The 24,274-nt window shown below is 46.9% G+C and overlaps 1 long non-coding RNA gene across 1 annotated transcript; it reads right to left on the minus strand.

Moving 5' to 3' along the window:
* Positions 1-2,116: 2,116 nt before the first annotated feature.
* Positions 2,117-23,721, minus strand: LOC142604125 (uncharacterized). The gene is made up of 3 exons (XR_012838034.1): positions 23,280-23,721; positions 22,996-23,154; positions 2,117-2,349 (listed from the first exon to the last, which is right to left on the minus strand). It is a non-coding gene; the product is annotated as an uncharacterized LOC142604125 (long non-coding RNA).
* Positions 23,722-24,274: the final 553 nt, after the last annotated feature.

Below are 24,274 nucleotides of genomic sequence, written 5' to 3' on the forward strand. Positions count from 1 at the left end.
ATAATACTTAACAACCAACATGTCACCCCCCCCATCCCCACCCCTCCCACCTTTTCTTTATGTAAAGCCCTCAAACTCTCTTGCAAAGGTAGATGGGGCAAACTGGCTATGATTACTGTCCCTCTGGGAATAATGCTGCCACAGTATTAGACAAAAGTCTACTTGTATTTCATTGCTGTGTTTCATCACTAAAGAGATCGAAAGCAAGGCTGTCATCTTTAGAGTGGGTGTTCAGGGAAATACAACCATGTTTCCATCCAGTGTCATGGGCAGGAGCAGCCAGTATCGGCTAATTGTCCCACGGTAAATTGTCCAGCCACCAAGTGTCCCCCTCAGCAAGGGGGTGACAGAGGCTGGGGGAAGAGCAGCCCAGGAGCAGGAGAATGAGCTGCCTTACGGAAGGGGAATAGAAATTAATTCCTTCCACAATGCCAAGGAGGGACTGCAGGATAATTCATTATTTATTCCTGAGCTAGTGCAGCACAGGGCCACCTCTTACCCCTGGCAGGATATCGGCTCACGGCTGAACACTTGCATATTTGGGAAACAGTTGCAAATCTCTCTCTCTCTCTTACTCTTTTTTCCCCCCTATAGTGGTAAAAGGAGAAAGCAGAAGCTATCTGTCCTGCAGAGCACAAAATGATTTATCAGAGGTGGAGGGCAGAAAGAGCTAGAGGCAAATGTTATCGGAGGGAGGTGCTAAGTGATGTGAAATACCTGTTCCACATGGAAGTGGAAAAGAAGTCCTTGGTGTTCAGTCTCTTGTATCTTCATGAGAAAGACTGGCCATGCTCTGCCTCCACCACTCAGTTACTCAGCTCGCTGTAGCCCACCTGTAAGCACAGCAGCTCAGATGGTGCTTCTGTGCTCAGCCCCAGCTCTGTGGTACAACCCTACCTTGCAGCCCTGGGACTACATGGAACATCCCAGTGTTTATTTTTGGTGTTGTACAATAAAAGACAGCTATCTAGAGCCTGCTGAGATGCCTGGGCATACTTTAACATCACAAGCATAAGGTAAGAGCAGATCAACATTAAAATAGGGAGTCTGACCAATTGCATAAGAAAATAATTTTCATGGGGCACTGACAAGCTATTTTCTGTTGTAATTCCATTTGCTGAATACCCCCAAATGAAGGATTTTATTCCTAGGGAGAAAAACAAGAACTTATCCACAGCCCAGGCTGGGGTGTTACTACAGCTCAGCACTGCCGCAGTAACTGAGGTAATGCATGAACCCGCCAAGCTGCTACGACCAGCCATGCGCGTGCTGTCTGTCCACGTCAAACACAAAGTAAAGGACATTTGCTTAAACCTCAGCCAAAGAAGTACACGCAGACACGTTTTATCTCACGGTTGCAAATAGCTCAGCCTGCGCAGGCAGTCGCCGTTGCACAGCTCAGCGGGGCCGGGCAGCAGAGGAGCAGCCCGTGCATAGGAGCTGAGATGTCCTTCTGTTCTTGCTTGGATGTACAGAAGATACCGTCATCCAGCCCTTTATTCCTTTGGAAAACACGTGCAACACATCTCACTGTTTATGTTTAATCCAAACTAACGTCCTACGGCTATCATATGCATGATTATGGCAGTCATTTTTAATTAGAGGTTGTGTCAACAGTATTGACATTTTCATCACTTTTGGAGGAAGTGGAGGATATTTTCCTGCAGGTGAAGTCCTCTCTTTGCAGTTCTCTATCCCTCCAGCTGCACCCACTGTACGAAAGATCTGTGCAGCTTATTAAAAAAATACCCGAGTATTAAGCCCATTCTCTGTGCAAGTAAATTCCAGTAACTTACACAACACCAAACTCAGGGAATGCAGAAATGCAAATTCTCTCCATCCTACGGGAAGACTTACATTGCATTCTGAGTGCAATATTTATTATTAACAGAAGCCCTGGCAGGACCTGGGAAACGCTGGTGGCCCTGCAATGTTGCGTTCAATAGCTTGCTGGGAAGAGGAGTCAGACTTGAACAGCTGAAGCCAGTCATTGTGCTCAGTGATAAACACACTGCAGGAGCTATCATTCACCCAGAAAGAAAGGGGAAAGCAGATCATTACATTTATTGGTCATAGTTTTTCAAGAGTCAATAAAGACCCACTAGAAAAGGCACGGTTAGTAGCAGGATTATATATATTTTTTGTCTATCTCAAAAATACCGTTGGCTCAATAGCTATACATAACACCAGTAGAAAGTCTGTCTTCTGCCCGATACGTCAGGATGAATCTTCCTCCTAGATGATGGTCGTAGTGTAGACGGTGCTCACATCATTGTACAGTTTTTAATGTCTTTAACCATCTTTAGCTTTGTATCCTGATAGCCCCTTCAGGCTATATGTCAATGCCATCTGGAAGGAAAAGAAAAGACTTCTGCTCAAGCCCCACAGTAACGCAGATCTCTTGACTAAAACTGTGCTTCCTTCGCTTGACAAACTGTCAGCACAGAATTATCTGCCTGTTGGTTTGCTTGTCCCTTCTTTTCTCTCCTCTCAGAAAAAAACAGATGAAGGAAAAGGACGCACCTCATAACACTCCGTGGAGAGAATCCAGCTGTTCTGATTGCTCCACCCAGAGATGTGCTTGCAGATGTACCAAAGGTAAAAATGGGTCCCTTCTTTACCACCTCTTTTGCCACCTTCTCTCCTACTCTTGACTGATGAATGCTCTTGGGTGTTTGCGACAGATAATGTGTCTGGTTTTATCTGTCTTAAGTCCTGGATAAATACGGTGGATATTAGAGTATTAGTGTATTTAAGCTGATGTGTTTAGCAGATCTAGATTATGAATTGCTCCTCAAAATAACGTTTGCATTTGCTGACAAAGGTCTCTTTTACAGAAGAGGGTTAAGCAAAAAAGGATTATTCCTGCTAATTATTCACTGTTATTTAATATTTGCACAAAAGGTTTGCAGGACTGAGTCCTCAGGATTGCCTTGTTTGAGATGCTAATAGGGTTTCCAGGAAACCAGCAGTGTCTGGTGGGCCATCACAGCAGTCTCTTAGTGGATATGGAGGACAATTAGATTTGATGTAGTTAAGAATGGTTGGCTAAAGGTTTATAATGACTTAGCCACGACCTGATCCTGGGGTTTTCAAAGTCAGTTGTAAAACTTCCACTCAGAGCTGTGCTTTATGGGAAACCGACTGAAGCGGATCCAATTTTCAGACCATGGGCAGGTTCATGACCTGGGCAGCTCCGCTGCAATGGGCAGCTGTGAGCTGGCTCCATTGGCTCCAAAACCCTGCTGGTGCATCAGGAGGGACTGGGGAGTGAGCAGGGCTGACACACAAACTGTTGGGAGAGATATTTGTAATTTTTTGGCTGACGTCTCAGGTTTGTCCCTATATATCAGCAGTCCCCAGAGAGTTCCCTTGAAGTCTACCAGCTGCCTTCTGCTTGAGCCTTGTATTTCCTCGTTTAAACCATAATAGGATATATTGTTATAGAAATTCCTTGGTAAGTGAATTGAATTTCTCATTCCATAAAGACATAATTAGGCAATAAAAATACTGGCAAAAATCTTCAAGCATGGGTGCCTGAAGGTGGGAACCACATTTAAGCATCTAAATATGTGGCCCAACTTTTGTAGCCCCCATGTATTAATATCTTCTCTAGCTTCAAGAGAACTGGAAGCTTTCCTGGTATTTGAGGCTTAGGTGGCTTTGGAGGTACCTAAATACAGACCACACTTCTTTAAGAGGAAAACGTTTTCATTTACATTCCATGGTTTTGTTCAAATCGTGATGCCTCCAGCTTCCCTATTCGACATTTTTTAGTAACTTAATTATCATTACCAGGGAAGAATTTTAATAATGGTGTTGTTTACATTGGATGCAGCCCTGGGGAATTAGAAAGAATAACCCAGATTGTGGGAGAGGGAGGGAGGAGCGTGGTATTTTGGAAGCCCAGGCCACAGTCTGCTGGAAGCATCTGTTTCTACTCAACCTTTTCCTCTAGAGTCCCAATATCATTCACAGCCCAGACTGCCAGCAATTAGGGACTTGTGCTGAGGATTCCCCTTCCCTTGTGCTTTCCTCCCCATCCTTCCTTGTTTATGAATCTTGGGACTGACAGTGACAGCGTTAAGGTGATGTTTGCTCAGTGACTGCTACTCACACAGTCATTCCTGTCTCAGTGGATGTCTTTGCTTGATGCTTCTGAGATGGAAATTAGGAGGTGGGATTGGGTAGTGCTCAGAAACCGACACTGCTAATTGCAAAGCAAATAACTGGCAGCGAAAGAGTGTGCTGAGACATGTGCTGGCGGCTTGCAGAGCTGGTGGCTACTTGGCTATTTTGCCGGGGGCAGAGCTGTGCTGTGTGGCTGCAGCTGGAAAGCCACAAGCATCCTTACTACCCATGGCTGCAAACTGGCTCCATGCTAATGCTGAGATCTGTTGGAGTTACTCGCTTTCCTCTGCAGGCACCAATTTCAGCAAACACACATTGCAGCATCTCTTCTATTAGGCCAGGTCAAAGTCCTTTTGGATGCATTGTTGGGTGTTTGGAAAGATGTTGCATTTGTGAAAACTAAATAAATTAAAAAATCAGTAATTTCTTTTACATGTTTCCAAGAAATCAGCTGGTGACGTGAAGGAAAACATCCTTCTCCAAGAGTTCATCTCTTGCTTTCCACTTTTACATTTTAAAAAAAAAAAAAGCAGGAAATATTTCTGATCAGTTCTGCTACAACTGCTTCTCCTTGCTTTCTCCTTGCTGGCGTATTTACACTTCAACACCAACAAACGGCAGAAAGGGAAGAAAGTAACAGAACAACTTAGTAGCTTCATCTTCCTGGCAGCAACCTGGGCATGTGTCTGTCATCACTGTTGGACAGACCCGGGCTCTAGCACAAGGAGGTTTCACCACGGAAGATGGTCTCACTGCATGGCAGCTATAGAGGCAGTAGTCAGTCTTAGTGAAGTTTTGACATCTTAGCAACCTTTTCAGCATGAGAACTGATCACTGCATCCCGAAAGAGAGAGCTGGAGATCTGAGCTTTCAGCTCTGTGTGTGCTCTTCAATCTAAACTTGTTCTCGGGCAGAAATACCGGGTACATGCCTGATCTAATTGAAGTATGTGGGAAAAAAAAAACAACTGTGTAGACTTCGGTAGGATTTCAGCATGGATGTTTGAGCACTGTTAAAGCGCAGAAAAATGAGCTAGCAGAAGTGGGTAAGCACCGTATTCCTTTTAGCTGAGGAAAGGTCCTCCTGCAGTAACATTGCTCCTGATGTCTTTGCCTTTTAAATACCCAGTGACATAAATATTAGATGCATGTTAAGCCTCATATCCAGCAAATAGCTCCTTATCTTAAAGCACATGAATACTCTTGGCCCTAGTAAGAACATTTAAATGGTACCTAAAGGACCAGAGACGTGGAATCAAGTGAAGCACATTTCTGGTGTGTGAAAAGAGACAAATCTCTGCACTTTCTCATGCCAAGGGTTAACTTGGGCCAGGTGTCATTAAAAAGTAAAGACTGAATAATCTCACATCAGACTTTTGCATCCAAATGGCTCATTATACCAGCAATATTCATGGCTTGTGACATGGCTTGTGATAGTCCTATAGATTTACGATGGTTAGGAAAAGATGTAGCCCAGCTTACTTTCCCACCAATCATTATTACATGGGAAACTGAGTGATTTTCTTTAAGTCCATTAGCATAACATTAGTGCTTATAACGACCAGACCAGGGCAGACACTTTACAAGTCCTTTAGGTCAACAAAGTCAAACTGGGGACCGTTTTTTAGTAACAGAGCTTTTATCTCAGAAAGGAAAAAAACATTGTTGACCAGTACAGGCTGTGGATATTTGCAATTTGGGGCAATTAGGAAGCAGTTGGTATTCCTAATTCATTGCCTGCTCTAGTAGCCCTGTAACTCCCCCTTTCTTTACTAGAGACTATTAAATGAGCAGCTCGGCGCATGGTACAAAACACAAGGAGGGAACTTCAGATCAAAACATTTATTCTTCATTGCAGCAGGTGAGGCATGAGGCTCCCGGGTGGGTATGAGCAAAGACATATGAAAATGCACAGCATTTGCAGTTGAAATACACCACCCTGAATTACAGCTGAGATCAATATAGGAGGACGATAGAGATTATCAATCTTGAGTGGTCTCCGTTAGGCAGAATTGACTGGCAACCACATAATGACTCAGGCTCAGCCCACCAGTTTAAAGCCCAAGTGATAGATCTGCAGATGCCAGTCATCATAATTTCCTTATCAGCAGCGTTCATGTAGCCATTTGTCTTCTGCTACCTGAGTTGCCTTGGTCCGGTTCAAGTGTTTTATCCTCCAAGGTGCGTCTGAGAGATCAATGCACAGCTACAGCTGGTTGAAGGGGACCAAATCCATTGAACAGTTGATTTGGTTCCATTTTACCAGCTTTAGCAAAGCATTTGGCCTCATGGGCTGTGGCCAGCAAAGAGGGGAATTCCTCGGGGTCTTTTCTTTCCCAGCTGCCCGGACCTCTTCTGAACTTGCTGCCTGATGTTGCACTGGTTCAAATGGCTTCACTTTCAGGCAGTCGGGATTTATTTAAGCTTCTTAGCAGCTACGGCTGAAGAGCGGGTCTGAATTAAAGAGGCAGGTTTAATAGCAGTGGAATAGTCTGCAGTGGTAACCACCAGCCTGGAGCATTTTTAAACCTGCTATTTGGCTCCGTCTGTTTTGAAAGCCACGTTGCTATTACAACGTGACATAAATAAAGGTTATTGTTTTAATCCAGATACTTTAATTGTCACCTCCTGCCTTCTTCCTTTCAGTGTTTTATGGTCTGCTGTCCTCCTCCGTGCCCTGTGTTTCGGTGTCTGAAGTGCTGCCTAACACGCAGCGGCAGGTAAAGCAGAGAGATGTCCCTTGCTATGGCCAGCCCAGCCCGCAGCCAAGTAACTCAGGGCTGCAGAGCTCTTCTCCCCTTGGGGCTCTCCTTGGCAAATGGGAGGGAAGAGGCTGAAATACCTGAAATCTTTTTTTAGAGGTTAGCAGACTCTACCTCCCTACCCTGCAGCTCCCCGTGTTTTCTCATCTGGCATTAAAATCAGTGGTTTCAGCAGTTTTAAGATCTGCTTGAGACAAGTAATGGTTGTATTTGCCATGACCAGAAACCAACAGGAAAGGGGTGGAAAGGAAAAGAAAGAAGGGGAAAATGGAAAAAAACAGCTTTTCTTTCTTGCAATGCCATAACCAGGGAATTTGCCCCCCCCCGAACGGCGACAGCAAGCCCCTGCCAAGCAGCCCCGCCACGTCGCCGCTGCCCAAGCCACTCGCGCAATGGCTCGTGTTGCAGCGCTGGGGAGTTGATTTCTCCTGGAGAGCCCTGCAGCATGAACACCCCACTGCTAAAAATAACTTGGTAAATCAAATTTAAAAATCACAGCAGCTCCGATCATTTCTGCAGTGGGAGCCAATAAAGTCAGGCCTTTCCTTCTTAACCTAGAGCCATGCGTAGATATTGCACATTGCCATGTGCATAACCTATTTAAAGAATTTATATGCGTCATAAGGCAAAGGTGACTTTTCCCCCCTCTTCCTCGCAGCCCACCACGCTGCAAGATGATACTAGGAAAAAGCACCTGCGCTTATAACCACTGCACGCAGAAATATTGCAAGTGGGCCAGCATTTTAGCTCCCCAAGAAATACAGACTTTGCATTGTAACAGTAAGTACTGCAGATCACTTAACTGCCCAAACCCGTTACTCTAAGCTGCCTATAAATAAATGGAGAGAGAGACAGAGAGAGAGAGAAAGAGAGAGAGAGAATAGCTTTTTAAAAAGAGCTCTACAATTAATTTAATCGAGTTATCTCTAGGTACCTTTTCAAGAGACAATCAAGCCAAGGAACTAAGTGGAAACTTAGACAGTGAAGACCTGGAAGTATTAAATTCATCCTTTGGTGAGTTACAGGAGGCAAAATAAAGCAATTATTTACCCGTGACTGTGGGGAGGTGGAAGTGCCGTTGGTGACCAACGCTGCCCTGAGCCTGCAAGCTGAGCCCTGACGGGGACAGGGAGTTTGGGTTAGTATCACCACCGTGCACTTAAAACACGCTCTGCTCCCCAGGTACGCTTGTTCTGTCCTGGTCCCGTTGATTTGGAGAGAGTCATTTGAAAGTGGTGCTGTGGGAGAGTGTCAGGGGGGGTTACTCTGAGCATCTTCTGCCAGTGACAAGTGCTATCCTCACTCCGCTCGGCTTTGCTTTGGGGAGTGCCTGGGAACACATCTGAAATCAATGTGAGTCAGTGTGGATGCTCTGTAACATTTTGTTTAAATTCTCTGCAGTGAGTTATGGGTGAGGTTTTCCTTTTTAGAAAATTAGTTTTTCTCTTCTGGATGCCATTAATCAAAACTAATGATGTCTCTCTGGTGGTGAGGCTTTCCCAGCAGCTGAGAAAGAGCGGCCCACGTTATCGGCTGGAGAGGGCTGCAACACACCCGGGCTTGTAGCCTCCCGGCAGGGAGAGCACAGCTCTCCACCAGCCCGGGTACTGCCAGGCTGGGCTCTGAGGCTGTACGAGCCATCTGAGCAAGATGAATTACAGAGGCTTCACTCAGACGTGTTGTAAGGTCTGAGATGTGTTGAAGCTCCTGATCCCTCCTGTGAGGCGGTGCTCATCTGCTGAATGCCTGTGGGCCCCCACCCCTGTGAAATGTGGGGGTCCGGGGTTCACCGCTGCCTGCCCAGTGCTGCCAGGTTCAGCAGGCAGGATCTGGCAGCAGAGCTTTGCCTAGACCTAACAGCCAGGCAGGGTTTTGCTTTCCCTTCCTGTCTGTGCTGATGTTGCAAGCACTGTCTGCGAGAGCACCATGTCCCAGGTTCAAAACCTCCACCACCCGACAGCACCAAATTCAGGTTTGCTGTCCAGTGTGAATCCGGGTCCAGTTGTTTCCTCGTGACATTGGGTCTCACATTGGAAAGGTCCTTTCTGGCTGCTCTGTCCCCCAGGGCCAGGATCAGGTGCTGGTGCCACCCTTCGCAGGACCCTGCTCCAAGTCCTGCCTGTCCATCGCACTGGCACATCCCCGAGCTGCGCAAAGTCCGCCCATGCTGCAGGATAGTGTTGGAGAGCCGAGGGCGTGCTGGGCAAGCAAGACTTGTTAGAGGCAAATCAAAGCCAAAATAACAAAATAAACCTGTGCATTGCTTTTCTTTTTCTGCTGACCGTTGCGTAGTGCCTCTGTTTCACTTTTGGCCCGGGTGTCAGCTCCGCTGTTAACGATTACAGGCATGAAAACGGGCAAAAGTCCCGCATTTCCAAACCACTGCCATGGCAAGTAGGATCAGTAATAGGCAACATAAGAGGGTGTGATCTATTGAAGACCTTTCCACTTTAGCCCAATATTCTAATAAAGACATGTTATAGACAGTACAGAAAAGCCAAGGAATTTATCAGCATTTGTCGATATTCCTAATGAAGCAGAAGATTCAACATGCAATAGAATTAGCCTACAACGAACCCGTGCATAGGGCCCATCCTTCTGAGTCCAGAAATCTCCTGCCTATTCCAGTCCGATACCCTTCTGAGAAATGAGCATCCCTCAAAGCCATTATCATTATAAGCTAAAAGGCCAAATGAGACAAAGTACTGTTGCTCTTCATCTGAATAAACAAATCATTTTTAGATCAAATGCATTAACAATTTATCATCCTAAAATCCAATCAAAAGGAAAAAACAACAATACAGAACATTGATTTCCTACAGCTTTATCTTAATGAAGTGCACATTCCCTTCGTAATTAGCTTTGGAAGGCTTTTTTTCCCCTTTCCTCAAGCTAATGTGTTATTTGATTTCCATCCAAACGTTACTAAATTGGAGGAAATTTCCCCAAAATGAAGTGGCTTTTGATAATACAGGAATATGTCTACTCTCTCACTTTGCTATTTTTTCCACCAGACAGCCATACTTGTACTGCAGGTGATTCAACTTTATTGCACAGTGTCTTTGCGAGGATGCTTAAATCAATGCCACAGTTGCTGTATTCTGCACAATGTGCCATTTGTAAACCAGAAAATACAACCTTGCCGCTTTTATCCTTTTCCTTACAGACATAAAATATTAAATGAATTTATATTATTATAGGGAGAAAGTGGACTGTGTTTTATTAACATTTCTAAAATTATAGATATTTGACCCAAAAAGTAGACTCCAGACAAGGCTCTGGAGTCTTCCGCTCGGATTTTGACTTAATTAAAAAGCACTCTGTTCCTTTATGCACTAAAGTAGCTGCTGACATTGCAGTAGCCACTCAGTCTTTCAAACCAAAACTATTACCTGAACTTAATAAAGTGTCTATTTAATTTATACACCCCCATGAACTCACCTGTCTCCCACAGACACAACGCGGTTCTTGCTAATGGCCAGCGAAGGCAGCGAGTTGACAGCAAACTCACCAGCGCCACAGGGTAACTCAGCTGCCCCATAACATCATTTCCATCACCTTTTATCTGCCTTCTCTGCCATTAATACCATTATCCAATATCCACGATCCAATGATCCACCACGCATTTCTGGAAACGCTTTTTGCTAGGCCACCTCTCCGTTCCTCCCCGAATTCTCTCCTTTAAATCTTTTCTTCTTTAAATGATGCTGAACAGAGGACTATTGCTTCCATCCCGCTTCACTGAGTGTTTGCTGAAACGCAATGGCTAATTTGATAGTCCAGGTCTATTTGGACGTATTGCCAAGGTACACGGCAATATCTATGACAGAGAATAAAGCCCCAAACCCTACAATTATCACCTTATTCCTTAGTTACACAGAAAGTCAAAAGTGACCTTACCAAAATCTTGGCTCTCAATTTGAGAATCTCTGTCTTAATCCAAATGTTGGTCCTAGGCCTGTCGTAAAAATAAAGGTCCTATTTCAAGCACAGACCTGATCTGTTCTGGCAATGAATGAAGAGCATCGAAACCTGGAGGGAGCTGCCAATGCTCTGGCTCCGTGCGGGATCGAGACGGACCCTCCGAAGTGGTTTGCTTGAAACACAAGGCTCTGAGCAGGTCTCTGGGACCTGCAGCTCCTGAAACCGGTGGTGGAAATAGTTGTGGGGTTGGATTTTTTTTTTTTTTTTTTTTTCAACTCACACACTCAAAAGAGAACAAAGCTGTTCCCTAATACAGTTTGTGCATTTTATGGACCAAACAATTAAATAGGTTTTAAAACATCTGCTGACTGCATAATTCCATACAGGGGAGTGTACTCAGCATTTTTAAGCAGCAACTGATACAAGATACCACTTAATAGTACAAAACACCAGCAGTCCCGTTAAAATCAATAGAAAATTAGATGCTATGAAAATGCAATATGTGTCCAATTAGTTATAATTGGAGCAAATGGTGATGCAGATAAACTCCTGGAGGAAGACGTATTTGTCCAGAACGCTCCCTGCCTGCTTTCGGCACGGCGCGGTATCAGCAGTGGCGGGCTCTGCTCTATCCTGTAGCATGAATGATGATCCATCTAATACACGTATGTTAACTGTTATCTAATTATGGAGTTGCTCAGAGCCTGCAGGGCTGCTTTGGTGCACCACTGTGCCTGGTGAAAAATGATCCTCTGTCACACGGAAACCTCCCTGTTGGACTTGACAAATTATGCCAGCAAACCTGTTTAAGAACTAAAAAATCCTTGGACATGGTGACAGGCAGAGAAGGATGCTGCTTGGGGACAGTTATTTATTTATTTATCCGACGGAGTTTAAGAATTGTGGCTCAGTCCCATGGATACTCACATTTTTCCCTGTCTGTCTGTTGTTATATCAGTTCAAACTCCTTCTCACTGATTATTTTTCAGGCTTCTTTCAACTCCTAAAAACTCAGCTGCACGGCAAAACGGGAACTAGGTTATGTGATTCTAACGCTTTATTTTTAACATCTTTGGTGCAATATATTGGCCTCCTCTTTGTTTCATCTTATGACTAAAGAAAAAGAGCAAAGATCCCATATCGCAGCAGCACAAAAGGTACATCCCCAACCAAGCATCACCGAGGGCCAGTGCTCCAACCCCTTCATACCCTCACAGTGGATGGAAGCACATCACTTGTGGTACAACAAATATTATTATTTGGCGGGTATTTTTTCATATAAACACTATAAAGTATCAGTTATTTTACCAAAACTATTAGCTGAGAGCTAAAAAGCAATAACTTTCTCCAGGGTTCGTATTTTATTCCGGCTTTAAGTTAATAATTCAAATTATTAAAGACTTATAGCTACACACAAAAAAAATCCCAAACTCATGTTTACTCAGACCTGAAACCTTTTTGCATTGTCGGACACTGTTACTTACACTGTTAAGGGAACTGTCTCTCAAGAAAGGGAAAAAAAAATGAAGTGGCAGCTTTTATTTGTTACGCTGACTCAGCCAAACGGTGGAACAAGAAACGTTAAGACCCAATCCATAACTTTTGTGGCTGCTCAAAGGACGTATTCTTCCTCCACACTGATAAAAGTTTAATATGTAGTTGCCCAGGTTTTTAATAAACTTGTCAACAAAAGCACAAGGCAAATTGATGGGGACCTTCCCAGGAATAAATTCAGCTTCAAACAGGCCAAATGAGCGGGGAGGACAGGGAGGGGACGGCACACGGGCGACTTTTGCTGGTCTTTGCAAAAATGGCACAATAGATTTTAGCGGGTGCGGGTGCATCTTATTGTCTCAAAGACAAGGCTTTAGGACAAAGCTGGCTTAATTTAAGGAAAGCAAGGTGGTGCAGCACTGTGTGCATCAGAGCTGTGACACCCGTGACGTGAGGAAGGGACAAAGCCTGTACACAAATACCTCTCTCGCCCTGCCCGCACATCCCGGTCCCCGTCCCGCAGCAGACCCGCTCAGGGACAAGCTGCAGCATCATTCCCTGCATTTTATCCCCAATCTCCCTTTGCACTTATTTCAAGACATCCGCTCCGGCTATCACCTGCACAGCCATATCCCCCGCTCAGCCAAGCCATCCCTGTTCCCCGTTCTTTTCCCTTCAAATACTCAAGGCTGAGCTTAATTCAAACAAAATACAGTCCTTTTCCACTGCTGTTGCGGGAGCTGGATCACACGCCTGCAGTCTACAGCTACACGTACCGCTCGCGTATAGGGACCAGTTATATTGCATCCACAGGGACATAAGCTACACGCACCGCCCACCTTCTGCAAGGTTAAGAGTGAAATCGCTGCATGAGATTCATTATTCTCCACTAACCTTAATCAAGTTGGTACCTTAAATTATTAAGACTTGGGGTTTTTTGGTAATTTGTTTATCCAAAGTAAACACAAATATTAAATCAGAGCTTCGAATAATCTCACTGCCAGCAAATTAACCCATGGCATCCCAGAAGGGAACACCAGTCTCTTCAACTCCTTGCAACACTTTGCTTCCCGTGCTGCCGGCTCCCTCCCAACGCCTTCCTTCGCTCGCACCGAACAGCTTCAACAGCCAAAGGCCAAGCCCTGCCTCCGACACCGGGTCACTTCCCATATTGGAAGAACTGCCCCAGCTGTCGCAGTGAACTTTATTCTTGATTGCTCTTAGGTCACTGGATTCCTGCTCCCGTAGCTTTATCCGACTCCCCAAATGCCAGGGTTGACTTGCCTATGTAAGGGCTTTGCAGGGATGACTCCCATCCTTACAGCTGCTGGGTGACTTCTGCGGTCAGTGGTCACGAGTCCTGCGCCTCTTGGCTGCCCAGATGCCACCTAATCCGGTCCCACCAGAAGGGCAGCTGAGAATGAGCACTATTTATAGCAGTTGTTCCCCGGTCTCCCCGCACTCATCAGTCTGCCCAGGGCTTTTTTAGATAGCGGCACAGGTCCCAGTGCAGGCCATATCTGGGCATGGCGAGGCGTTTACAGGCACGGCCCTGTGCCTCATGAAGGGAAAAAAAAAAAAAAAAAGGAAAAAAAAAAAGGAAAACCCTGCATCTGTTCGAGATGTCAGTTGCCCTGCTTCCCCTGAGCCCCAGCGTGTAGCTTGCCTCCTGAGCACCACCAGCACCCGCTCCAACTGCTTAAACCTTTGGCTATTAAATTCTGCTTTATTCAAGACATATCTGTGTCCGAAAGCATTCCACTTGCACACACGGATATCCACCATCGGCCTCTGCTCCTCCATATAGACTGCTTTGCAAAAATACAAACTAAACCAGGGATGCGTGCTGATCCTGGTTAAACAGTGCCAGCAAAAATTCCTTCAGAGCATCACAGGGCACAGCAGTGGTCAGGAGGAGGCAGCCCACGGGGATGCTGCTCCACCTGCCCATGCAGGTACCCACCAATTCTCTCACGGCCGGGCAAGCCCAAGTGTCGCGCTGGCTTTGCACAACCTCCCTGGTGCCGGCAGAGCCAGCCGGCAATGCGGCACCGTGCAGTATTGCGCCCAGACTGGCAACCAGCATCCGTGAGGCAGCGAGCAGCCCCGTGGTGCTGGAGCATCTTGTGGACCCCATCACCTGGCTCACTCCTGCTGGGATACCCCCCAGGCAGCCAAGGCCCTGCGGGGTCCCGTTTGGAGGTTCCGTCATGGTACCTCGCACCCCGTATTCACTCAGAGATGTTGGGGAGTCCAGATAGGTCTTTGCATTTTGGCATGAAGGCAGAGGGGGGCACAGTACAGCCAGGTTGTGCTGTCTCCCCAAAACACGTGCTGGGCATCACTGTGCAAGCCAACACCAAAGCAGGGAAGTCCTCACAAACCCAGAACCAGCTTGTCCTTGGGTAGTTGTATCAGCCTGGCTTGGCCTCCTCCAGCTTTAGCCCAGTGGTGCAAGCAACAGCTTCAACAACAACTCCATGGAGGGCACCTACTCTGCCTCTGGGGGAAACTGAGGCAGAGGAGCTACACAACTCGTCTGCAAATCCAGTGAGCCGGCAGTGGAGCCCGTGCCCTCAGCTCTCATCCTTGGAGTGCTGGGCTCCCCGCATCCCAGTGGGAAAGCATCTCACAGCATTGCTGCCCGATTGGCCAAGGTCAAGAGCAACTTTAGCGTCAAGCGGGAAATGTTAAAGCTACTGTCTTCACATACTTAAATCAGCCCTGGGCTTTCAGGGGAGGGATCAGAGCTGAGGAGCGAGGATATTTCTCTTGCGAGGAACACACCACCCCCTCGCCCACAGTCACTGCTAAGTGCAAGATGTGGTGAAAGTCTTTAAAAATAGATATATTCCCAAGCAATTCATGCCGCTTGCATCTGGCAGGGCAAACCTAGCATGGAAGCTCTTGCTTACTGACTAAAATGATCGTTAGCAGCTCGAGGCTCATGCAACCTTGACTCTCCCTTCCTCTCTTCAGGGCCTTCTCTTGTTCTTGGCCTAAACCAGTCCTGGGAAACACAAGGGAAGCCCTGCCCAGCTAGGCTGGTGTCAAAGGCAGGGAAAGATACTGCAGTGCAGTGCTGATCTCTTCTGCAATCGGACGTGCAGACTAGCCCGAATGCTGAGTCAGCACAATTTCTTTTTTGATTGGTTGATCTGAGTAACATACTTTCAATGTATGCTAAAGGGGCAGCAATTAATACATTTTCCCCCTTTCTCCACCTTTCCAAACCACTTCGAATTGAATGCACAAATCTCACCCCCAAAGTCACTCTCTGGTCCTAAATATTCTGAGGCTCTTTCATTTTTAATTTAGGGCATTAAAAAAAAAAAATTTGCAATCTAAGCGATGCTCACTTTGATCGACTTGTGCTGCTGCAGCTAAAATATCTGTCCTGCAGGTCAATCTAATCATGCTTAATAGCAGTTTATTCTTCAACGCAACATTTTTCACGTTGGGTCGACAGTTTTAAATGAGATTGCTGATGCACCCCTTTACTAATGCTTTTACCAGGGCCAGCACATCCCTTGAAATATTTGTGCAATAAAATGCTTTATTGCTCTTGATGAATGCACTATTAAACTTGAATTGCAAACATGCCCCCCCCCTTTTATTTTTTTTTTTCAAAAGAGGGTACTGGAATTTATGGGACCACCTGTCTTCCAATATTAAGTAATAGTAACAACAGTAATAATAGATCATCAACCTAACAAATGCACAAAACTAAAAAAAACCCCAAACCCGCCAGGGAAAACCGCACGGCACAAATTCGTCACTGGGCTCTCGTGTGCATGTGCAAAATATCCATCTTATACCTGGTGGTAGTTCCGCTTACATATGGAGAATTCATCTCGAGAACGGCTGGATTTTGTGAGGCATAGAATAGAAAAATTTAACTAATTTGGTCCACTGGATTTATGGCTTTTACAATTCTCAAAGCTCCTGTTTCTGCGCCTGGCACTGCACAGTCCTTGGTTTGCGGGATGGATGGGCGCACCTGAGCATCCCGGCGCTGCTGCACGGCAGCGGGTCCAGCACCGATGCTCCTCACAGCATGTCCGCGACCGCGCTCAGAGCTGGCAGATCCTCACCAGTTTATAAAGAGCAAAAGAGGACTGGCTTAATTTTAGCTACCAAATTAAGGTGGACTTAGTGCAACGTAACAGCCACAGTTTTAATCCAAATAGGTAAAAATGGGAAGAGGAGCTGCCAGGAAGCAAAAGAACGGCGCAAACTGGTTGCTGAAGGCCTGCGGCCATCATCTGCTCCCATCGACGCCAACAGCAAGGGGCTGCCGTGGCTCTGGGGGGGCCACACATAAACTCCCCATTTTGGATCTAACATCATCCAAGCCCCGGTGCCTCAGGACATGTGCCATGGCAAAGCCTCCCCTGCCACCTTCGCTCCCATGCTGCGAGACAGCGCTCAGAATTATAGCTTTGAAAATATTTACATAAAAAATAAATCTGAGCACTTAGTGACTTCCTAAAGTTAGCAATTCCATGTGATTAACAAGCGTATTAATTCAGAGAGGGGGGGAAGGAGATAAAAATTGCATTAGGAATGCAGGTATCTACTGTAAATCAGACCACAAGCACCTTCATGAGAGCAAAGCACAGTGGCACAGGAGTTTTAGTAAAACCCGTGCTGAGGAAAGAAAGAAAGAAAAAAAAGAAAAAAGAAAAAAGAAAAAAAAAAAAAAAAAAAAGAAAAAAGAAAAAAGAAAAAAGAAAAAAGAAAAAAGAAAAAAGAAAAAGAAAAAAGAGAAAAAGAAAAAAGGCAAGTAAGCAAGAAAAAGACAAGGAAAGAAGGAAGGAGAAGGAAAGGGAAAAGAGGTGGGAAAGGAGGGAATTTTGTCTTATATCCAGAATGGTGCCAATTGTCCTAATTTTTCATCCAGAAACTCAGGCTAACAACGGTGATTTACAAGGGAGCAAAACCACAACCCCGCTTGGGCAGCAGAGCTTTCCCGCTTGGGCTCAGCTCATTTCCCAGCATCTAACAACATTTTATAAATCTGACCCCAAAATGGGGCTGGACCCCAGCAGCGTGAGGCCCCGGGGGCTGGGGACCATCCCCACGCAGGGTGGGTGCTGGCAGGGCTGTGTGCAGGGGACGCTGCATCCCTCCATCCCTGCTCCAAGAGACCCCGCCGTGGCCAGCCAGGAAAGGCCCAACTTTCCAAGGCCTGGCATAACCAGAGCATCCCAATATGCAAAAGGGACGATGTGCAGATCAGCCATCCTCCAGCGCAAACCCAGCCTTCCCAAAGCTACCTGGCAAAGGAAAGGCTCCTCCTCTGCTACGAAGGGGCTCAGCGCTTCCCACGCCTCCATCAGCCACGCTATTTACTTTAAACAATAAAAAAAACCTCTTAATGAACACCACCAAATCCTACACATAGGAAATCTCCCCGATAGCCCAGCCTGCCTTTTCTAACCAGCTATTCATGAGCACTTGCTTACAGTTAAATCCCCTTCGGCGTACGTGTAACAAGTGATGACGGTGCTCGCCGTGAATAGAGACGGATAAAGACTTCACAAAATCCAAACTCCAAGTCTCACCCGCTCCCGGTGCCCAGGGGAGGATACTGCCATGGGTAAGACCTGATTAATCTCAGCGCGGGATGCTGAGGCATCGCACCGACCAAACGATGCCTTAGGAGCCTGGTAGCCACGTGAAGAGGAGCGTTGCGATTGCTGGGAAATCACTCAAAAGCAAAACGTGTTCTCAGCTGCCCCGCGAAGATGGGAACATGAGTTTGGGGAGCTGGGGAGCGGCTTTCCGAGGAGTTCGGCTTTGCCCATCATTACAGGCATCAGAGAAGCGTGAGGATGTTTGGGGGTGAAAGCTTTACACCCTCGGATGGGACTCCCACCTACGCAGAACATTAAACTTGTATTTAAACCCAGTTTCTTTTATCTTGCCTCATTATTGTAGGATCCTGGAAAAATAGCCAACTATTTTACACTGGGAAAGGTTAAAAAGGAAATGCGAAAGCCAGTGAAGGCTTCCAGAATTAAAGGAGCTAATTTTCTTATTTTCCTTTGGGAAAATAAGACCCCTATATTCAGAGCACTCTTCTGGCTTTAGCTGTGATCTCGGTGGCTCGTCACACCGACAAGGAAGATCTCCTTCTCTCCAGTTCTAAGCACAAAAAGTTTTAACGTGGGAAAGATTCAGTAAGCGGAGTTTGCACATTAATTTAAAGCTAAAACACTGCACGCCTGAGTCACAACTGTTGTATTGTTTTTCTCTCTCCTCTCCCCTCACTCCATCTCCTTTTGTTTTTCCTAGATGTAAAGATCACCCAGCTCTGTTTGCTATCTAGCCTTATTTTTGGGGAAAAAAACGGGTTGACAGGGAAGCAGGAAAAAGGAGCGATTGGCCTGCATCCCTGTTAAAACCCGGAGTGGACAGCCAGCTTTCCTCTGGCATCGCCTTTCAAAGCCCATGCCGCAGTCAGCATATTGAATATTTAATGTCCTGATGAGCATTTCCACCTGCTGACACAGGCAAAGTGACAGAACAATACACGCGCTGGAACAAGATCATCAATTGACTCCCCAGTCGGTCTGCCAGGTCAGGCAGTTAAAAAAAAAAATTAAAAATTAAAATAATCTGTCTGTCTTTCTCCCCTGCTTTGCCCGGGGTCACACATTGCTCCTCTGAGAAGGGTTCCCACCTGAAATACATACTTCTTTACATTCCATAGCTTGCCAGGTTCATATGGGCATATAAAGAAGTATGTCTCTCAAGCAGGTAGTTTCAATATGCGCATTTATATGGTCACAGGAGGAAAAATAACGCTGATTTACAATTTACATCCCGAGAGTGAGTTACGGCTCAGTTTAAACCAGCAGACTTTCCTCCTGCCCAGCCCATGTGCAGAGACACACACACCCCCCAGCTCCTGCTCCTCGCTGGTAATCCCGGGCTTTGCCCTCGGCAGGTGATGGATTTTGGTCCCTGGGAAGAGGAACTGGATAATTCACCGGACACAAAGCGGCAGCGGTCCGGTGGCTGCCCTGGCAGGGGCTCTTTGTCACGTAAACCGCACAGAGTAAAAGCCAACCTCCCACTTCACCTAAAAAGTAGGTGTTTCATTCGAAATTGTAAACTTTCAGCAATTAAAAAGAACAAAATCTGGTTTAGTGGAAGGGATTTGCTTTATATGCATATAGATATAATTTTAGACAAAGCCATGGGGGGGGAAAGTTAAATATATATTATTTCCCAATTGTCTCCATCCTGCAATTTGGAAACAAAAAGCCAATTTGTTTTCAGAAAGCCAAAAATCAAATGGCCAGCTACTGATTTACAAACCGACACTGGGAAGGACTGCTCCATTTGCCAGAGTAAGAAAACTCATCAGCTCCAGACAAGCAATTGCTTTCATCAGTAAGTAGAGACTAAAGCATAGGAAGAAGAAAGCATCTTACCTAGTGAATCCAATGATTTTTCCTCTGCTGGTCATTGTGAGTGAGACACTACCTCGCAGATAAGCAAACCCCAAAAGATAGCACATGCCTTTTGGGGAGTTCAGGGTATTTAAAAAAAAAATAAAAAAATTAAAAATTGCTTCTAAGAAGGCATCCAGTTGAGCTCCACGCCAGCTAAGGGGTTTTGGGGAGACATCTGCAGATACGCAACATAAAAGGCAGCCAAAGCCAAGTGCCGGGAGCTCGGGCCAAAGTCTTTTTGAGTTATTCCCACAGCCCCCGTGGGATGCACGCCCGTGCACGCCGCCACGCTCTTGTGCACCCGTGGGGCTCAGCCCTGCGTGCAGCCGCTGGCTCTCCCCCTCTCCCTCGCCTCCTCGCAGCCGCGCTGAGCTTTAAATCTCCCCGAACAATGTGGGCCGAGTGGCAGGGCTGCAAACGCCGCTCGGGCTGAATAGGAGACTATTATAGGCAGGATTTAGGCAGGGAGCGACGACGGAGGTCACGCCGGGCGCTGGCTGCTCGCTGCCTGCACGCTCAGCACGGCGAGCGGGGCGCGCTCACCTGCGCCTGCTGCCCCTCGCCACGCTGCTGCCGATCGATACCAATTTACAGGCAAATGCAGAATGGCTCCCTTCATGTTAATGAATTTTACCGTTTCTCACAGTCTTCTAATGAACCCTTTAAAGAGGGTTTAAGTAAACTTAGCAAGTGGCAAACTAAGCACTTTGGAATACGTAATTGCATCGATGGTTTTCCACTGCTTTTTAAAATATCACTGCCAGCCAGGGAGTAAATATTTCCCTGCTCCACATCGACTTCTAGCACCACTGAAAAGCAAAGGCCGCACGGAGCTGGGGGTTAAATCCGCTGTGCTCGGCCCCAGCCCCAAAAATGGCTTTACACCACTCACGCAACACCGGCACATGCCTCGGTCCTGGCTCTGTGCAGCTCCCCTCCTCATTCCCTGAGTTTGTTGGCCTTTTTAACCATCATCATTATTTGTCTCATTTCAAGGCAAATTTCCACTTTTAGTTTGGATTAAGGGGAAGAGAGATGGAGCTGTGGCACCATTGTAATGCATGACTGCAGCGAAATTAAAGCAAAGGGAGAGCTGAAGAGTGTGAGGGAAAGTCTGAGTGCTTAAGATTCAAAAAAGAAAAAAAAAACCCAACAAAAATCAAAGTGCTAGTGGGGGGTTTTGCACTCCAAGGCACTTCGTGGTATTGAATTTCCTTCAGACTGACAACAGTAGGACAGCTACTGGACTTCTTGGACCATTAAACATCTGCAACTCATACCAATTTGCTTTCTTCAAATGCATTTGGCATAGGCTGTCCTGAATGGTCCCAAACTTCTGCAGATGAGCGGGACAGCAGCTGCTGGCCACTAAAGAGAGCACTATGTAAGAGCTAAAAAAATGACCTTTTACATCCTTACTAAAACTGAAGGCAATGACACAACTGCAGCAGCAAAGTTCATCCTGGAGATTTAAATTTGTTTTGAGGCTCTGTGTGGAAGCTCATGCTTTCCAGGGTTGTGCCTTTTGGTGGAGGAGCTGATAACTGGCCTGACGGTGCTTTCGATGGTGACGCCAGAGGCACCCTGTGGTTCCCATCCTGCAGCTACCACCGAGAGTAAGTGGTGGTGGGCGAGCGCCATCCAACATCCTCGACCCACCTAGGCTCGCTGAGCTCCTGGGCTTGCTCTTAGCAGAAAAACATGCGCAATAAAATTGTGGCAGTTCTGGGAAGAAAAATGGATGGAGACCTGGAGAGTGCAGAGGCCAAGGGGCAAAGAGAAGGGAAGGGAAGAGCCTGAGGTGTTGCCTGGAGGTGGAGGGGGAAGGAGGGTGGTGGGAGGGATGGAAAGCAAGGTGCTGTATATTATATCCCTGCTCTGTGCCGGGCTCGAGGTGCTGCTCAGGTCCAGGTGGCAAAGTCGAGCTGGAGCCGTACAGCACAAAACTTTGGGGACTTTGGAGACAGCCCATATTTAGGGCTGGGCGCTGGAGAAGGGAGAGGCAAGTGGGGCCGAGGCCGAGGTATGTGCTCGCCCCAGCGTAGCCCACGGCAGCGGGGCTGGGCTGGGCGCAGGGCTCAGTCCTTGGGAGACACAGACACAACCGTCCGCTCGAGAGAAACCCAGCAATTAAACTGACAGCACAAATCACAGATTTCTGCCTATACAATTACACACGATTGCTGAGTGTACGCTCTCTCCGGCACAGACATATACATGTATCCATACTCTAAACACAGCCCGGAGATGTGTTGTATTTGGATGATATGTTACACCTGCTTATATATAGCATTTATATACCTAAGTATAAAGATGTGTAAAATATACATACGCATGCTATAAAACATACCTTAATTTGTGTGCATGTGTGTATGTACCACAGTATCCATCTCACAAAACTGATTTCTAGATATTTATGTGACTAGGTATCACCACTATCATATAAAATATAATGACCATAGTCAACTCTGAGCTGCAGGAGCAATAACAGTCAATTGATGTACGAAGTGTAACCTGAATTCCAAACCCTTGCAGGGAAAACCTAACTTCTCCTCCTCATATTCCCTTTCTGATTGTCCACAAACCATGCGTCTGTAATTAACGCTCATTTCTCGGCATTTTAACAGTTAATCACCGCAGCATTGAGATCATTGCAAGTTAGGCTAAGTTTAACCACATTTCACCCTTTTGCTCTGGCTGGTATTAGCTCATAGCACTAGTTTGTTGCAAATAAATAAATAAAGCCCCAATCCCCCCAGGTGTCATTAGCCAGCCTGTGTCTGAATTAGGCATTTAAAGGCCGGTTTAACCTTGCAGAACGGTTGCATGTCAAAGTTCTAACATTTCAGTTCAGATTATTCTAGTGCACTGCTTGCTCTGCAGTTTGTTAGGGTGGTTTTTTTTTTAAATGCGGAGTATGCCACAGCAGAACAAAAAAAAAAAGGTGGTGGGGGGGGAAGGTCTCCTAACCCATCCACGGATTAAACACACACCCAGCGCATCCCCGCACGGACACACACACGCGACAAACACACACACACACATACATTTGCCGGATGCAAAAGCTCACATTTAAGTCACTGGGTAAGTTGGATGTGCACTCAGTCCTGCATTGGCCAGAAAAAGTGTTTAAAAACAAGCTGAGCTGGTAGCGGTTAAAGGCAAGGCAGGGAGCAGAAGAGGGAAAGTAAAAAAAAAAAAAAAAAAAAAAAGACATACCAGTTAGGAGCTTCTGTTGCAGCAGAGGACTCACCAGAGCACTAGCTGAAAGCTGAATCAGCTTTCGAGAGTTAGGGATGCATAGAGGAGGGTCATGGAATCACAAGGTAATAATGCGCTTCATGCTGCAGCCGTCAGCCTTCTCCTTATAGCCAATCTCTAATGCAGGAAGGGAAAAAGAGAGCAGGCCCAGGAATGGTATTAGTCCTCACTTGGAGAAAAAAAAAAAAAAAATTAAAAAAAAAAATCATCAGGCAAACCCTCCCCTCCCCATCCACCCTTACCTCACCCCCTCCACCCAGCACCACTACAACTCCATCCCCGCTGCTGCATCGCGGCTTGGTGGGTGGGGGGGAGGAAGGCGGGAGGCAGCGCGGTACAGCGGGGGCTGAGCGGCGGAGCCTGAGCGGGGGGGAGCGGGGCTCGGGGGAGCGGGGCTCGGGGGAGCGGGGCTCCGGGGAGCGGGGCTCCGGGGAGCGCTGCCGGCGGCCGGCGAGGCAGGAGTTAAGGAGAAGCAACCTTGCCCGCCCGGATTGCAGCACACCTTGATGCGAAAGGGCTGCGCCTGCAGAAGTGCCCGCGTCCCCCCACCCCCCCACCCCCCCCCGCATATCCTCCTCGCCCCCCCCCCCCCCCCCCAACTCCGGGGGTCAGCCCGGGCTGGGGGTCAGGCTGCCAGGAGGGATGCACACACGCACACCCCGGCGGGGGGAGAGGGGGGCTGGCGGAGGGGAGGGGGAAGCGCTGGTCAGAAAGCGAGTCCACCTTTCCAGTGCTTATATACCCAGGGAAGCATCCGAAACACGCACTCCCGGGCGAGTGGCCCCTTCTCGTGCTCTTCCCTCCCTGACCATATTTAGTCAACCACGGCAAAAAATAGCCTGTCAGCTGGAGGCTGCTGAGCAGTATTTGGAGTTCAATCGCTCCTCGCAGCCCATTGACTACTGGTCCTGCAGGGTCCTGACTCTGCCTTTTTTTTCCCCTCTGCTATTTTTAGCTAGGCCAAATAAAGAGGGAGCTCATCTTACTACTCTCCGCCGGCCCGAGGTTTCGCGGGGCCCTGGCTATGTTTGGTAAGCGCCGGTGTTGGGAGATGCGGAACGGAGACCTTGTCCGTGCCGGAAGACCTTTGGCTTCCTCCTGCATTTATTCTTTTCCTCTCTTTTTCTTTCTTTCATTTGCATTTCTTCTTCCATGGTAGAAAGGTATCCAGGCGAGAAGATGGGGAAAAAGCTCAAGGGACCCTGATTTTCAGCTTTCCATAGGGAAGAACCAGGAT

The sequence above is a fragment of the Balearica regulorum genome, chromosome 16 (genome assembly GCF_011004875.1).
Source record: "Balearica regulorum gibbericeps isolate bBalReg1 chromosome 16, bBalReg1.pri, whole genome shotgun sequence".
Classification (NCBI taxonomy): domain Eukaryota; kingdom Metazoa; phylum Chordata; class Aves; order Gruiformes; family Gruidae; genus Balearica; species Balearica regulorum.